At 43.5% G+C, this 12,294-nt stretch overlaps 1 protein-coding gene across 1 annotated transcript in view; it reads right to left on the minus strand.

Annotated features, from left to right (window-relative positions):
* The window catches only part of LIAS (lipoic acid synthetase), a 487,597-nt gene that overhangs the window by 379,114 nt on the left and 96,189 nt on the right, over positions 1-12,294 (minus strand). The gene's annotated exons all lie outside the window — the stretch shown is intronic.

Genomic DNA, 12,294 nt, shown 5'->3' on the forward strand with positions numbered 1-12,294 from the left:
GGGAGGGCAAAGAGCCACAAGGGTATTTGATGAAGGCAATGAGAGATTACGAGAAAGCTTGTAGAGCTGGATAGTGTTATTTTGTTAATCTGCCTTACTGTAAAAACAGAAACTCCTGTTTCTGTATGTGCGGACATGAAGCAGACTGCCGAGAGGTTAAATTTGTCATGCAGGCGCGGATGAGCCTCCCGTTAACGGGCCAGTTTGTGCCGGTTTGTGCTGGAGACGGCCCATCTCTTTGCTCCGGAACCTTAGTTTACCTGGGGTTTCTGCTCCGGTTCGCAGCAATTTCCTGTTTCCAACTTTACGCCACCAGATTTTCAGCTACCATGACGCGAAATGATCTAAGCGTATTCAGCAAAATCGCCCATCTTGGCTGCAGGCAGAAAAGCGTGATTCTATCTTCGAAGATTCTCCTCCTCTGCAGGCTCAATCTACTGGGCCTGAGACATTAGGGGAACGCTCTTCACCTGGCCCAGTCCCCCGGGAGATTACCACAGCAGGGAAGCTTGAGGAAGGTGCTAGCGACTCCAACACTGTCAGCAGAGCAAAAAGCACCCTTAGCACTAGTATGGCTCTAAAAACAGTGCTACTAAACACCCGTTCTTTGGCGAATCATTCCATAGAGGTAGCAGACTACAGTACAATGAATGATGTGGACATAATGCTCATTACAGAGACTTGGATCTGTAACACTAATCTACATTCTCCACAGCTGGCTACCGCAGCAGGTTAAAAAGTTTTACATGTAGAAAACTTCATTTTAGCCCCATCTCCACCCGCAGTCTCCTTGTTTTCTACCGCTCTGCCTGATTTTCGTGAACAACTTTTGGCCTTTCTGGGAACCTACATTAAGCCCACAACCCCATTCCTTGCTGCTGGAGACTTTAATATCTGGGAAAATAATTTTGCAGATCAGGAGGCTCGTGCTGTGTTAAATCTTTTTGAAAACCTGGATTTTAAACAATGTGTCACAGTTCCCACCCATCAGGGAGGTAACACCCTTGATTGGAAACTGACCAGAATGAAAGCTATTTCAGCAAAAAACGTTGAATCCTGCTGTTGGTCTGACCACAACACTATTTCTTTCCTGATTGTGTTATCAGGCGATAAACTTTAAAAAGTATGCGCACCGGCACTGCCCACATTGTGCAGATGCATTCATAATGTATCACTGAAATCATTTTCAGCAATCACCTCGCCCTTAATTCTTGGCAATTGCAGATACCAGCTCACTAGATTCTTACACTGCTGAATTGTGAAAACATTCTAAATGGCGCATTCAATCCACTGGCACCAATCAAAAGTACCCAAGTAAAAAGGACACACAGGGTCTTGCAAACCAGTGGTTTTCTCCCACGGTCCTTGCAGCCAGACAGTTTAAAAGGGCAGCCGAAAGAGGCTGGAGGAAATTTCCGACAGCTGACACTATGGCCCTTTTCAAGGAATCAGTTAAGAATTTCAAAGCCACCATCCTTGCAGCAAAAAGAGCTAATTTAGAGAAGCGGATCCTGGAGGCCAAACCCAGCACCAGAAAAATATTTCATATTCTCTGAGAATTTAAGGGAAAACCCCAGGAATCCTATTTAGTTGTTAATGATGCTTGGTGTCAGAATATCCATAATAGTTTTCTGCAAAAGATTAAACACCACCAAGGGAATAGTCAGACCAAAACCCCCAGACGTCCTGAGGCTGCTTTAGAAACCAGTATAGCAGACAGGGAGGTGGACAGCAACAGGGACACCTTCTCATTTAGGCAAGTTACAGTGAATGAAATATCCACCATTGTGGAAAATCTCAAACCCACTTCTTGCAGAGATTATGATCACTACAGGGCTATGTGCAAGAATGCCCCCCTCCAACACTATTTCTGCAGAGGTTTTAGAGAATCAAGAAAACTTGTGTCCGCGAATCTGCAAGAGGGAGGTCCAGAAACAGACTTACAATGGCAACGGCAAGAAGACAGTGACACAGGAAAGTATACACAAAAGAAATACACAGGCCTTCGAACAGTTCCCGACGCAGCAGGCGCCAGCGCTATGTCAGAAACATTGAAATGAAGTCACCTTCTAGTAGTGAGGTGTCCTCTTCAGGAGAAGAACATCAGAAGAAATAATAGTGGGTCTTGAATAATAGCACTGCAACCCAACATGGCCCTGTCCTCAGCATTCAAATGAATGACACACCGTTTGATTTTCTTATTGATACAAGGGCCACTGTGAATATAATAAGTGAAGAAGCCTATGACTCTCTCCCAAATGATCCAAAACTCAAGAAGGCTGCGGTTGACATTTACCCCTACGGTTCCACCATGCCTTTGCCTTGTAAAGGTGTTACCTACATAACATGTGCCCACAAATCACATGTTGCAAGAGTACAAGTATACGTTCTCAGGACTGAAGCAAAAAGTGGATGCATACTTAACTGCCATAGACATGGACTTGTTAACATCAGTTAATGGGCCACAATTACTTTTCAGGACCAGAAGACATTGCGACTGTGTTTCCTAAATTGTTGAAAGGTTTAGGAAAACTAAGGAATCGAAAAGTCCACCTTCACATCAACCCAGAAGTAAAACCTATTGCAATACATTATAGAGGAATACATTTTAACATAAAAACTCCTTGGGTGTCACCCATAGTACCAGTACAAAAAGAATCACCAGCTGGGTCTATTAGGCCATGTGTGGACATGAGGGGGGCAAATTAAGCCATTGTAAGAGAAAGACATCAAGCACCTCAGATTACAGATATGATCCACCTACTACACAGAGCTAATTATTTATCAAATTTGGACCTTACGGAAGGATATCATCAGATTGATATCGCCCCAGAGTCCAGATACATCACCACGTTCATCACACATCTGGGTTTATTTCAATATAAAAGGCTCCGTTTCGGTATCTCCTCGGCTGCTGAGATAATGATGTGTTATTTATAAAGCGCGTTAATCCAAAGCGCTTTACAGAGCACATATTTACATACAATATCACCCAACCGAAATTGGTACTCATTTATCAACCTCGGAAGGATGAAAGGCTGAGTTGGCCTTGCCGGGATTTGAACCTCCGACCTGCAGATCACGCTCAGATCGCAGCAGAGAGCGATCAACCCGCTGAGCTATCTTAAGAAGAAATTCATAAGGTCACCCGTTATGTCTCAAATTGTTTAAATTATTCAGATGATGTACTAGTTTTTGGAAAGTCAAAAGAAGAACACGATGCAGCTCTACACAAGATGTGCACGGCGCTTGAGACAGCAGGACTGACACTTAACAGGGCAAAGTCAAGTTCAGAAAAGAAGCTCTTCGGTTCTTTGGACACATATTCTCTGCAAAAGGAACGAAACCACATCCAGAGAAGCAGCCCTTAATTCTGCTCAACCACCACAAAATGTATCAGAGTTGCTTTTGTTACTCGGGCTAGCAAGCTATTGCTCCAGACATCTACAAGACTATCCTACAGTGAGTAATCCACTATGTCAACTCACACATAAAAATCAAACATTTGAATGGACAGCAGAATGTCAAAAAGCATTCGAAACCATTCGAGACAATATCAGCAATGCTGAAGACATGGCATGCTTTGATACCGACCGGAAAACTGAAGTTATTGTTGATGCCAGCCCATTAGGCCTGGGTGCCAAACTAACACAATGTGAACCCACAGACCCATCTGGAAGAAAGTGGCATACGCAAGCAGAAACGTGACAACAACCGAACAGGCTCATCCTCAAGCTGAAAAAGAATGCTTGGCGGTAGTTTGGGCCTGTGATTATTTTCACCTCTTCTTATGTGGCAAACCGTTCACAGTAATAACTGACCATCAAGCACTGATGTCTTTGGCGACCCGTAACGCAAGAATGCCCCCTCAGATTGCAAGTTTGTGATTATGTCTTCAAGATTATAAAATTAGATATACATCGGCCAGGGACGGAAAACAACCCAGCAGATTACCTCTCAAGACATCCAGCTGGGCCCCCACAAAAAGGCCCATCAATAGCCGATAACTACATCAACTACATTGTACATCATCTTCAACCACTACCGGTGGACTGGGCCACCATACGCAGAATCAGAAAACGACAGAGATATCAATAGAATGTCTCACTGTATCCGCACTAACAGAACATCACACGCCAAACAACAGGCTAAACAAGAACAAGAGTCTGTAAGAGACGATATAAAAGCCATGGAGCTTGTCAAAGATGAGCTGACGGTCGTCGAGGACTACATCATTTTAAAAGGATCTTGGTCATCATCCCCTCATCACTACGTGAAAGAGTGGTTACATTAGCACACGAAGGTCACAGGGGAATCACATCTACAAAACGTCTCCTGCGTGAAAAGTTATGGTTTCCAAAGCTGGATGCTATGGTGGAAGAAGTTATTGATAGGTGTGATCTGTTTGCACTAGTGGCTCCTCCACCAAAACCAAATCCCCTAGAGATGTCAACACTTTCTGGCAGTGTCTGGGAAGAAATGGCTGTAGATTTCTTTGGACCATTACAAAACGGGAAATACGTACTGGTCATCATAGATGAACATTCTCGATTCCCTGACGCTCAATTAATTGACTCGACCGCTGCAACATGAGTCATTCCAGCTCTGGACCGTATGTTATCCATCTATGGCACACCCAAGGTCCTGAAATCAGATAATGGACCTCCCTTTACAAGTCATGACTTTGAAAACTTCACCAAATACATGGGTTTGTTTACCGAAGTATAACCCCACATTGGCCTCAAGCAAATGGGATCATTGAATGATTCATGGCCAACGTCAAGAAAACCTTGCAATTGGCCAACCTGATCAACAAACCCTTCGAACAGGCAGTATATCAACTTCTACGAGATTATCGTCACACTCCTCACAGCACCACCGGGTTCAGCCCCTCTGACCTCAGGTTCTGACGAGTCATAAGAACCAGATTACCGGAAGTACCGAATCAAGAGCAAATCACTCCTCGAACAACAGGTCAAAAATCGTGATGGAGAACAGAAGGAGAAAATGAAGAGAAGAGCAGACACTCAAGAGGAGCACAGGAGTGTGACGTGACCATAGGAGACCAGGTAGTGGGATGCCAGCGAAGAACTAGCAAGGAGGACTCAACCTTTGCCCCAGAAATACTGGTGGTGACTGCCAAGAAAGGCCACATTATAACAGTAACTGGAGATCAACAACAATAAATAACACGATACTCATCTCAATAAAAAAAATGTCCAAATCGCATACTGGAAAAATGGGAGCTGTCAAGTGACAGCGCTGAAGGATCCTTTTCAGATGACTTGTACCAAGGGGACAGTGAACATTCTGAAGAGGAAGAACAGTGCCACGAAGGGTGCTCACTCGCCAAAGAACTCCCTTACCCCTGAAGGCCCCAGCCATGTCGTATAAACCCAGAAAACTGATTGAAGACATGGGTGAAGTGGAGTACTAAGCGATACTCTAAAAGGGGGCGGGGGGATGTCACGTTGCAACGTGACTCATACAGCCCCCCCACATCGTTATGTGGGCAGCCTCTGTTTTGGGCTACAATAGTAAACATGGGACATTGGGCTAGGGTTGGGGGCGGGGACTATGGGTGTTACGTGGGTTTCGGGTTTTGACAGTGGAACCGTAACTCAAGAGGAATAAAGAAGCGTTATAACTCTCTCCATCCGTCTGTGTTTTTGGCCTTTTTGGGTTTTGCCTCCCCACCCTGTTTGATGAGCCCTGAGATATTGCTGCAGGAAGACTCTCACATTGTCAAGCCCTGGGTGAGGGTTCCTGGGCCCATTTCTTGAAGCAGCATGTTTTCAATAAAGTTGGTGGGATTAGCGCCTTCTTCTCCTTCCAGAAGTTCGATAATGCGTACGATATTACGTCTGGCTCGCCCTTCTGCATCTTCCACTCTTCCTTCTAAGTTCTGCACTTGCTTCTGTAGGGTTTTGACTTCCCTGGAGGGGTCCTTTAGACTGGTGGCATTCGTCACAACCTCCTTCTCAAGGATCCCTGTGCGTTCTGCAAGTGCCTGAACATCTTGCCGTAGGTGGTTTACATCCAGGCTAATGACTTCCATTTTAGACTCTAATGCAATCTTCAATGCCGCAATGGCCTCCAGCACCTGTCGATCTCCCATCATGTGTGTTTGTTCCTCCTGTGAAGACGAGGTTCTTGATAGATTAGCATAGTGGCTTTCATTTCGTGCAACTTGCTTTTCGTTCATTCAACTAACTTCATATTTCCATTGATAACAGAAGTATCTACTCCCTAGGCACTGTTTACCACCTTCACAGCCAGCCCGGAGCACCCCAGTCTCTGAGTAACTTCCCAGCACTCACTGTTAATCGGAGTCTTACTCCGGAATTCCTTTCTGCTTTCCTTCTTGCCTCTGGCTGCTGCTTCCGATCCCGCGAGCCCTGCTCGCATGCGACAGGAGCTCGATTGGCGTAGGCAGCTTCAATGTCCCTGCAAGGCCAGACAGAGCCTCCTCTCTGCTCGTGCATCGCTGCAACTCCTTTCGCTCCCACTTAACACGGGAGGCTTCCCTTGGTCTGGGGATGTCGGTCGGCGTCCCGTCTTGTTCTCGGGTCCCACCACGGCTGCTTCTGAATTTCCTGGGTATTATGTTGAACCCTGCACAAGTTCCTCAGGTCCCTCTCTCGATCTACTTCACAGCCTTGCCTTTTATACACATGTGGTTCTTCAATGGGCTACAGGTGTATTCCATTATTCAATTCTGCCTGACTTTGATTAAGAGGACATGCCTGACCTTCATACCTTGCATGCATCTTCCTTGTCCCAGTACCTACTTGGTGAAAGTGAATGGTGTTCATTATTCTCAGTAGCTTCTTCCTCATCTCAGTACTAGAGTGATGAGGGTGTGCAGTGTTCTTTACTTTCAGCTGTCTCTTCCTCATCTCAGTACGGTAAGGTGTCACAAAAGGGGAAGTTAACCTACAATAACCCATAATGATTGGGAGAGGGTTAAGTTGATTGTCATTAGAATAAGGGGATACCATGTCTCCCCTTAAGGCACCCAACTCTTAATCTCTTTTCTCCTCTTTCTAGTACGTCTGTGTGGATATCTTTTGTCATTCTCAGGGTCAATGGGATATGGAGAACAATATCCCACAGAAGCGTTGCTAGGGGGTAGCTGAGGGGGCTATAGTCCCAGGTCTTTTGGTTGTAGCCCCAGATGGAAGCTCAGATGCTACAACCAAAAGGGTAGCCAGCCCCAAGTCCTGACAGTCACAACATTAGCGTAGCCCCTGATCTTTTGCAGACCTACCAGCACCCCTGATATCTCATAACCACACCTGGGATATGGGTTCCTTCCTGAAAGGAAAAGGTAGAATGTTGCATCTCACCTAGTTGCATCCCACCTCCAATCCCCAAGGATCGTCCACCCAGGTGATCCTCCCTTACTTCTTCACCCTCGTTATCGGAACTCAAGAGCAACGACCCTTCCGTGGATAGCTTAGCAGAGGACCCAAAGTTAGGAAATGTGAGGACGCCCTTGCATGGCTGATTTACAAAAACCAGTAAAACAATCAACATGCATAGGTTTAGTTATCCAGCTCTCCTGGATCATAACTACGTCATAGGTCCTAAATATGTTTAAACAATAGCATTTATAAAAAAAGTAAGGATTCCTATGGTTCCAAGAGGCAATACTAAAGTTGCTTCCACAGTAAGGGATGGGCCAAGGTTTGGGCCTGCAAAAAAGTGAGGTAACCAGTGCCAATCATTCTTATCAGATATAGCATGCAACACTAATCTCGTGCTATCTCAGCAAATATTGTGAATTGATGAATTGCAATTAGTAGACATTTTTCTTATACTGGTTGGCTTTGAACTAAAGTAAGTGAACTCAGAAAACTGTGCACACATACCTTAACGCAAAAAGAAGCAAGTGAACTTTTAAATATAGTCGACCACATGAGAAGTATAGCAAAGGACTGTAGTAATTTTACTGGCATTTGTCTAGATAAATTCTACAAAGGTCAATGTCTTTTGTTCAAATAACTCTAAGTGAAGGTTGCTCACTCAGAAGATATAGAATATGTGCACACTTTAATAGTTTATATTTGGCATAGCAAATAAGGCACATGCTTCAAAAAATGTTAACACGTTGGAAGATGACTTGGTATCTGTTGCCAAACAGCAGTCCCTAATGCACTCTTTATCAATAGGAGTGAATGCAGTAGCTCCCCTTGGCTGTTTTTTTATTCCTGTGGTCCGAGTAGGAGTTCTAGTTATGGAAGATGGTAGTTGTGAATTTACCACTAAGACAGTGTGATCATGTGCAGAATCTCAGACCACGGAATCATTGGATAAAATTGATGGTAGAGAGTCTTCATGCTCTGGGGCCAAGATTACATGTTCTCCTGCAATGACATGCAAAGGTTGTACAGTGCTTTAATTCAATTGTCCAAGTTCACCATTTGCTGTCTTTCTGGTTTTTTTTCAAGTGCTTAGGTTTAGCTCCTCCATCTCCAGATTCAACATCCTTGAAATTCTCAGTGTGTTTAATAAGAACACAACAAGGGTTGGCTTGTGATTTCATTCTTTTTAGCATACATTTTATTGGTGTGCTATGCTGGCTTTACGTTGCCCCTTTGTATGCTTATGGTGTCCTTTTTTTAGCCGAAATTTGGCAGATATTAGATGGAAGTTCAGGGCAATTTAAGTCAGTAGGAATATTTACGGGTACAGGACGAGAACAAGTTGTTGGTATATCTTAAATATGTTCATCCAGACTAAGAGGTTTACAACAAACCTCGGCCACATTAAGATGGCCAATGATACATTCGATGTGGGCTTATCATGTTTTTGATTCCTCTTTCGGGGCGTTACGTGCAGTGCTTTCAAGCAGTTTACATTGTTCATGTTGTGATTCACAAATGTTCCAACACATTTTTACTAAAGTATTCAGTGCTAAAGTAACTGCATTTATATGCATCTCTTGCACTGTGCCCGATTTAACAGGAATTGATGTAATATGTGCATCAGCTGTAGCGTCACCAACTAGTAGGTCAGGGGAACCACTGAGATCATAGTTATTAAGGAGGTTAGCAGAAGAAGATATTATAGACAGCGGCTTGGTGCGTAATACAGGCTGAACCATTACTGGTAAAGCCAAAACATTTGAATTTGCTACCTGGCCTTCTCACTGCAGGCTGCGCTCAGTAATATGTTATATCCATAGCTGTAGACCCATGGCTTTGGGAAATAATGGGTTCAGTCATAGGTAGTGAGGTAGTAGCTACAGATGAATCTGTGATGGCAGGATAGTATGCTGTAATCTTCCCCTTGTTTACTAGGTGATGTGTCTGCTGACTTGTTAATAGAATCATCGGCAGACTATGCAGTTAGATTTTACTTCGTAATTTATAAGCCATGATGCTGAGGCAGTAATTGAAGATGAACACAAACAACTTACTATCAACTGGGTATTCAGAGTTCTCTCGTCAATCAACTGACAATAACTGCAGTAACTTCACTCCATGGAGGCTCTGCACCCGGAGTCAGATTTTGAAAGATAGGCTTGGTTGCATACAGAAAGCAGTTTGGACAGAACTGGGGCAATTCCAATAGGTTCTGAGCTGCAGCAACTGCACTCACTTGCACCCAGAGGCTAGATAGGTATATTAAGCATCTCAAAGCAAGTTTGCTACCATTCAGTCTAAAGCTATTTTCCGGGTTGAGTGCCATCGTCAACTCTGCTCCATTCATTAAAATTAAGTGACTTTGCACAGTCTAACATTAAGAATATGCAATAGGGCATGGATCTGAAACCTACATCCTGGTTTTAGATTCATTCTCATGATATCTCGTCCATTTGCCAAGACTGGTGGGAGTTGCAGCTAAAAACATATGGAGAGCCAAAAGGTTGCAGACACCTGCTCTAGCAGAAAAACATTTGCGAGTAGGAATTTGATAAGGACAACATAATTAAGCAATTCTTCCTCCCACATCCAGACAACAAGAGACAACAAAAGACAACACACAAACATAAAATATGACCAATGCTTGAATAAAATCCAAGACAACCTGGACTTCAACAAAGCAACCTTATATACACACAACTAAACCATATCCTAACCATCTCCCAGAATCCTATACCTGACTGCATATATCATTGCATCCCTCCTACATAATATACATAGTTACTTTAAAACATTCAAAACCAAACATACCAATCAATCTAGACAAATTTGTATTTTTTTTGTTTTTTTATAATTTATTTTTTCTTTCTTCTTTTTCCCTCTTTTTTTTCTTTTTATTCACCCTTTCATTTTCTTTCCTTTTTAAAATAAACACTACCATACAGTTCTAATAACTACACATCATATGTTATCCAAAATAAACAATATCGATGTCACTGAAGTTCACCACCTCAAGTAACAAGAAATATAAAATCATCAAAAGAAACCCCACCTGGCAACATCAACACTCCCCCAACCATAACAATACAATCAGTAAGCACTCATACACTTATCAAATCTAATTGCTCCAAGCAATACACTATAAGAGAGTTAAAAAAACTGTCATGACACTCCAAACACACCGCACCTAACACCACAAATATGAAGATATAAATGCAGTCATCCTAATACCATTCCCCATCCACATTCCAGCAAATATTAACACTATCATTCAAGCCCCTATAAGGCATCCTCTTCCGCAACCTCCGCCACCCAGATCACAACCCCCCTGCTGATACAACTATCCCTCTCCCACTAGCCCCAACATAGCTGATGGCTCACAGGCCACCATGAACTAATACGTATAATAACCACACATGCACCACACACTTTGTAAATACACCACATTCCATGTAACATCGCATACAATAAGCAAGCCAAACATGTTTCCAAAAGCCACCAAATCAAATGCACACTCAAACTCAGCAGCCCAAGTTACTCCAATACGACCACATTCAGTACACAGGAGCATAGGGCAATGAACATAACCATGAGCTGGGCTAATCTACCATGTCTTCATTGTCATCACATCTTCATCAGTTCAAGCAGATCGCATAGACACAGAACGACAAAGCGATAAATACTCCAGAAACAATTAAGCAATGCTTAAGAACAACACTGAAATCAGCTGCAGTCAAAGCGCTTTCCAAGCCCTCATTTCATTGCTGTTCAAAAAGGCCAAAAGTAGTCAAAGTGCGAGTACTAGGGCAGTTATACATTGGCTTCCACCCCACTCTGAAACTTCCACTGTAGTCTGCTCCCAGCTCCTTCCAATACACTTTAAATGACTGTATTAACATTCCAGAGTCATTAAGCAGGCAACCAAGCTCCAAGACAATACATGTGCATACCCCACCTGCTTTTCACAGTTATTGTTGATCGTTCCGGCTTACACACATCCTGTTGACACGCCTAAACGCTGAAGTCAGAGTCTCCGAAATTATGCTGCAGTAAAATACATGTATCCCAAGCCCCCTACAATTCCGGCTCTCTCATGTCTGGCTATCATTGCATCACACAAGACACCCACATCCCGTCCTCTTCCCCCGCCGAGGGAACAGAAAGTGAAACATCAACTGCCAGCAAAAAGAACACCCGCAATTGGTCCAGCAAACCGTTACCTATCACTCTTAGGGCGGTCAAACTCGCCACCAAACCCAGCTGCCCTACTTCACTGTCGACAGCACCCCTCATAAAAGTGTAGTAAGCCCCCATGGTGGTGTGTAGCACGAGGTTAGGTTCAAACAGTGATAGCAGGCAGCTATCTTAATTTTGTAACACTGACTGGATACGTGATAGAAATACAAATAGGAATGTTGGTGTTGACCTGCTGGGATTTGCATATATGAAGCTGATTTCTGTTTGAGATGGGCCCGTTGTCTGTGTGTAGCTGGAATGTGAAGGGGTTGAACTGCTTGCTTAAAAGAAAAAAAGTTTCTAAGATATGGCGGGAAAGAGTTGATGTAGTTCTGTTGCAAGAAACGCACTTAGTGGAAGGTGCGGGAAATTTATTGGCTAATAATCATTACCGGAAAGTATATTTGAACAACTATTCATCTAATTCCAGGGGCGTAGGAATTATGTTTAGGAAGGGTTTCAATGGTCTTATTGATAAGGTGAGTATGGACTCTGAGGGTCGTATTATTTTGCTGGATTGGAGTATTGAGGGCAGATTGTTAACATTTGGATCTATTTATCGTCCCTGTGCGAGAGGTGGGATGTTCTTTCAGACTTTGAAAGGGATGTTGCGTGATATGGGAGGAGAATCTTTTATCATTGGTGGGGATTTTGTGTGATAGATCCTGTCTTAGACAGGTCTTTTTCA

Source organism: Ambystoma mexicanum, chromosome 6q (genome assembly GCF_040938575.1).
Source record: "Ambystoma mexicanum isolate Mex_15411 chromosome 6q, UKY_AmexF1_1, whole genome shotgun sequence".
In the NCBI taxonomy this organism is placed as follows: Eukaryota; Metazoa; Chordata; class Amphibia; order Caudata; family Ambystomatidae; genus Ambystoma; species Ambystoma mexicanum.